We start from the raw sequence: 6,000 nt of genomic DNA, 5'->3' as shown, positions 1-6,000 counted from the left end.
TCATAGTCTACTTGGTGTTCGGCATGCCTTGCTAGAGGCCGCTACCAACCGTGCAGTTCGGAGGTGATCCGAACTACGACCAAGCCGGCTTGAACCTAAAGGGTCGCGCGCTTAAGGGAAGGAACCTACGAGGTCGGATCCGAGGACACTGGTCAGATGTGATCCGAGCAGTATTCGGATTGTGGACGAGTAGACTTGTGGGCTTTAGGATCTGTGCGAGGCCCAAGAATTGAGCCCGCGACAGATGCCTATATATAGTGGAGGTGCAGCACACTCATGCGATTGATCGCTTCGGCGCTGTCACTAGGGTTTGCATGTGTTGCGAACAGACACCTCCACTCGTCGCCAACCGTGTGATCGGACCTAGCAGTCCGCCGCACGGTGTTCCTCCTGCACACGCGGATACCGTTAGAGGCGGTGCACCTGCGCCGTTCCAGCGTACCTGGGCGAGGGATTCGATGACCGGCTGTTCGAGGGCGATCAGACGAGGAGAAGACGATCCACGTGGACGCGCTGCCCCAACTCTTCTTTCGCTGCACGGCACTGCGCGTCTAGTGGTAACGAACTGTGATCCATCTCCCGTAGCATGTTCTTGGTTGTTCTGCGCGTAGGAAAATTTTAATTTGCAGTCGACACACCCTACCGTAGAACCCAACAATTAAACAATAGCGCTTGTCGGGAGGCAACCCAATTTTATTTTTGTTTTTGCTTGTTAGGTTCTGTTTTGCATTAATTAATTCATCTAGCCTCTAGTTAGATGTGGTTTTGTGTTTTAATTAGTGTTTGTTCCAAGTAATACCTTTGGGATTGCTTACGATGATAGTTGATTTAATCCTGCTGAAAAACAAAAACTTTTGCGCTCAGGAAAACAATTCGTATTTTTTACTGAAGCATAGAAAAACTCTGAATTTTTTACACGGGATTGATATACGAATTTCCTCTGTTGTTCTAATTTTTCAGAATTTTTGGAGTTATAAAAGTATCTTCGCAGACTCTTCTGTTTTTGACAGATTCTGTTTTCTGTGTGTTCTTTGCTTCTTTTGATGAATCTATGGCTAGTATCGGGGGTATGAACCATGGAAAAGTTGGAATACAATAGATGTTACAACAATATAAATAAATAATGAGTTCACAACAGTACCAAAAGTGGTGATTTATTTTCTTATACTGACGGAGCTTATGAGATTTTTTGTTGAGTTTTGTGTTGTGAAGTTTTCAAGTTTTGGGTAGGATTTGATGGACTATGGAATAAGGAGTGGCAAGAGCCTAACCTTGGAGATTCCCAAGGTACCCCAAGGTAATATTCAAGTATAACCAAGAGCCTAAGCTTGGGGATGCCCCGGAAGGCATCCCCTCTTTCGTCTTCGTCTATCGGTAACTTACTTGAGGCTATATTTTTATTCACCACATGATATGTGTTTTTCTTGGAGCGTCTTGTATGATTTGAGTCTTTGCTTTTTGGTTCACCACAATCATCCTTACTGTACACACCTTTTGAGAGAGACATGCATGAATCGTGACTTATTAGAATACTCTTTGTGCTTCACTTATATCTTTTGAGCTAGGCAATTTTGCTCTAGTGCTTCACTTATATCTTTTTAGAGCACGTCGGTGGTTTTATTTTATAGAAACTGATGAACTCTCATGCTTCACTTATATTATTTTGAGAGTCTCTAAACAGCATGGTAATTTTCTTTAGTTATAAATTTATTCCTAGTATGATAGGCATCCAAGAGGGGTATAATAAAAACTTTCATATAAAGTGCATTCAATAATATGGGAAGTTTGATTCTTTTTGATTGTATTGAGATATGAAGATGGTGATATTAGAGTCATGCTAGTAAGTAGTTGTGAATTTCAGAAATACTTGTGCTAAAGTTTGTGATTGCCGTAGCATGCACGTATGGTGAACCGTTATGTGATGAAATCGGAGCATGATTTATTTATTGATTGTCTTCCTTACGAGTGGCGGTCGGGGACGAGCGATGGTCTTTTCCTACCAATCTATCCCCCTAGGAGCATGCGCGTAGTACTTCGTTTCGATAACTAATAGATTTTTGCAATAAGTATATGAGTTCTTTATGACTAATGTTGAGTCCATGGATTATACGCACTCTCACCCTTCCACCTTTGCTTGCCTCTCTAGTACTGCGCAACTTTTGCCGGTACCATAAACCCACCATATACCTTCCTCAAAACAGCCACCATGCCTACCTATTATGGCATTTCCATAGCCATTCCGAGATATATTGCCATGCAACTTTCCACCGTTCCGTTCATTATGACACGCTCCATCACGGTCATATTGGTTTGCTTGATCATGTAGTTGACATCGTATTTGTGGCAAAGCCACCTTTCATAATTCTTTCATACATGTCACTCTTGATTCATTGCATATTCTGGTACACCGCCGGAGGCATTCACATAAGTCATATTTTGTTCTAAGTATCGAGTTGTACTATTTTGAGTTGTAAGTAAATAAAAGTGTGATGATCTTCATCATTAGAGCATTGTCCCATGTGAGGAAAGGATGATGGAGACTATGATTCCCCCACAAGTCGGGATGAGACTCCGACGAAAAAAAGAGGCAAAAAAATGAGAGAAGGCCCAAATAAAAAAATAAAAATATGAGAGAAAATAGAGAAGGGGCAATGCTACTATCCTTTTACCACACTTGTGCTTCAAAGTAGCACCATGATCTTCATGATAGAGAGTCTCCTATTTTTGAACTTTGATATACTAGTGGGAATTTTACATTATAGAACTTGGCTTGTATATTCCAATGATGGGCTTCCTCAAAATGCCCTAGGTCTTCATGAGCAAGCAAGTTGGATGCACACCCACCTAGTTTCTTTTTGAGCTTGCATAAACTTATAGCTCTAGTGCATCCGTTGCATGGCAATCCCTACTCACTCACATTGATATTTATTAATGGGCATCTCCATAGCCCGTTGATACGCCTAGTTGATGTGAGACTATCTTCTTCTTTTTGTCTTGTCCACAACCACCCTCTATTCCACCTATAGTGTTATGTCCATGGCTCACGCTCATGTATTGTGTGAAAGTTGAAAAAGTTTGAGAACATCAAAAGTATGAAACAATTGCTTGGCTTGTCATCGGGGTTGTGCATGATTTAAATATTTTGTGTGATGAAGATGGAGCATAGCCAGACTATATGATTTTGTAGGGATAAGCTTTTTTTGGCCATGTTATTTTTAGAAGACATAATTGCCTTGTTAGTATGCTTGAAGTATTCCTGTTTTTATGTCAATATTAAACTTTTGTTTTGAATCATACGGATATGAACATTAATGCCACAACAAAAGAAACTACAAGGATAAATATGTTAGGTAGCATTCCACATCAAAAATTCTGTTTTTATCATTTACCTACTCGAGGGCGAGCATGAATTAAGCTTGGGGATGCTTGATACGTCTCCAACGTATCTATAATTTTTTATTGTTCCATGCTATTATATTATCTGTTTTGGATGTTTTATATACATTAATATGCTATTTTATACGATTTTTGGGACTAACCTATTAACCTAGAGCCCAGTGCCAGTTTCTGTTTTTTCCTTGTTTTACAGTTTCGCAGAAAAGGAATACCAAACGGAGTCGAAACGGAATAAAACTTTCGCGATGATTTTTCTTGGACCAGAAGACATCCGCAGGACTTGGAGTGCAAGTTAGAGAAGCCACGAGGCGGCCACTAGGATGGAGGGCGAGCCCAGGGGGGTAGGGCGCGCCACCCACCGTTGTGGGCCCCTCGTGAGTCCACCAACCTACTTCTTCCTCCTATATATTCTCATATATCCCAAAACCAACAGAAGGAGCCACGAAAACACTTTTCCACCGCCACAACCTTCTGTACCCATGAGAACCCATCTAGGGGCCTTTTCCGACGTCCTGCCGGAGGGGGATTCGGTCATGGAGGGATTCTCCATCAACACCATTGCCCTTCCGATGAAGCGTGAGTAGTTTATCTCAGACCAACGGGTCCATAGCTAGTAGCTAGATGGCTTCTTCTCTCTCTTTGATTCTCAATACCATGTTCTCCTCGATGTTCTTGGAGATCTATTCGATGTAATACCTTTTTGCGGTGTGTTTGCCGAGATCCAATGAATTGTGGATTTATGATCAGCTTATCTATGAATATTATTTGAATCTTCTCTGAATTGGTTTGGCCAACTAGATTGGTTTTTCTTGCAATGGGAGAAGTGCTTAGCTTTGGGTTCAATCTTGCGTGTCCTTTTCCAATGACAGTAGGGGCAGCAAGGCATGTTTTGAATTGTTGCCATTGAGGATAACAAGATGGGGTTTTCATCATATTGCTTGAGTTTATCCTGCTACATCATGTCATCTGACTTAAAACGTTACTCTGTTCTTATGAACTTAATACTCTAGATGCAGGCAGGAGTCGGTCGATGTGTGGAGTAATAGTAGTAGATGCAGGCAGGAGTTGGTCTACTTGATACGGACGTGATGCCTATATTCATGATCATTGCCTTAGATATCGTCATAACTTTGCGCTTTTCTATCAATTGCTCGACAGTAATTTGTTCACCCACCGTAATATTTTCTATCATGAGAGAAGCCTCTAGTGAAACCTATGGCCCCCGGGTCTATTTTCCATCATATAAGTTTCCGATCTACAATTTTAGTTTCCAATCTACTCTTTTTGCAATCTTTTACTTTCCAATCTATAAACCAAAAATACCAAAAATATTTACTTTACCGTCTATCTATCTCTATCAGATCTTAGTTTTGCAAGTAACCGTGAAGGGATTGATAACACCTTTATCGCGTTGGGTGCAAGTTGTTGATTGTTTGTGCAGGTATTCGGTGACTTGTGCGTTGTCTCCTACTGGATTGACACCTTGGTTCTCAAACTGAGGGAAATACTTACTTTACTTTGCTGCATCACTCTTTCCTCTTCAAGGGAAAAACCAACGCAAGCTCAAGAGGTAGCACCCGTCAACTCGCCACGCGGTGCGGCGCAACGCTAGCGTATGTATTTGTACGTACTTGGAGCGGACGTGCGTGTGTTGCCGCGGTTTGCCGTATAACATCTTTTCTAAAAAGGACGATCCTATCTTTTTTATGAAGGGGTATGGGTATCTTTGTCGTTGATGTGTTTAGAGCACCTCCAACACGCTGACCCATTTCTTCTGTGCATGTCCGTTTGGGTCGTTGCAGACACAAAAGTCGGCCCAATGCGCCGACCCAAACGGACGCGCGTCCGCATTTTGTCCGCTTGCCAACCCATTCCTGGCCCAATTTTTAGTTTGATTTGCGTCGGTGCGGACACAAAACGGACGCGCGTGACGCACGCCTACTCCCCGCTGGCCCGCTAGCCTGTGGCACAGTGACCATCATTTCCCTTCACTTTACCAAAACCTCCCGCCTGCTCGTGCTCCCTGCCGCTCGCCATGGACGACGCCCTCGATGCCGCCGCCGGCCTTGCCTCGCTTGCCTCGTCCGGCCTCACCTCCGGCCCCTCCGGCAAAGGCAAGCACCCCCCCCCCCCCCCGCGCGCAAGACCACAAGACCTCCGGAGCACATACTCTCGGCTATTTGCCGAGACGTGTTTCTGGACAACAGCAGGGAGGTGCTGTCGAATTTTTGTCTTGAAATGGTGTAGAGCATGGAGAACGTACTCAATCTACACATCCTTGGGTGGGATTAGGACTGATCATTACTTAATAGAGATGTAGGTGGATTCAATGTCATTGGCATAGTAAAGTAGTCAGCATCGCGTGACATATGCCTACAGCGCCCGTCGGCATATATGTGGGAACGGAGACTCGGTGGATGACGGCCGCTTGACGCCGTCATATCTATGCCGACGGCCCTAACGGCGGTCGTCGACATAGCTATGCCGACGGCCAAGCCGACGACATAGTCTTGGTCCACGTCATCGATATGCGGCACGTGCCACATCATCGATCTGAGGTGTGTCGGTTGGGCACACCTCATCGATCCGGGGGCACAGCTATGA

The sequence above is a fragment of the Triticum aestivum genome, chromosome 7D (assembly GCF_018294505.1).
Source record: "Triticum aestivum cultivar Chinese Spring chromosome 7D, IWGSC CS RefSeq v2.1, whole genome shotgun sequence".
Taxonomy (NCBI): Eukaryota; Viridiplantae; Streptophyta; class Magnoliopsida; order Poales; family Poaceae; genus Triticum; species Triticum aestivum.
This window is presented reverse-complemented; position numbering follows the sequence as displayed.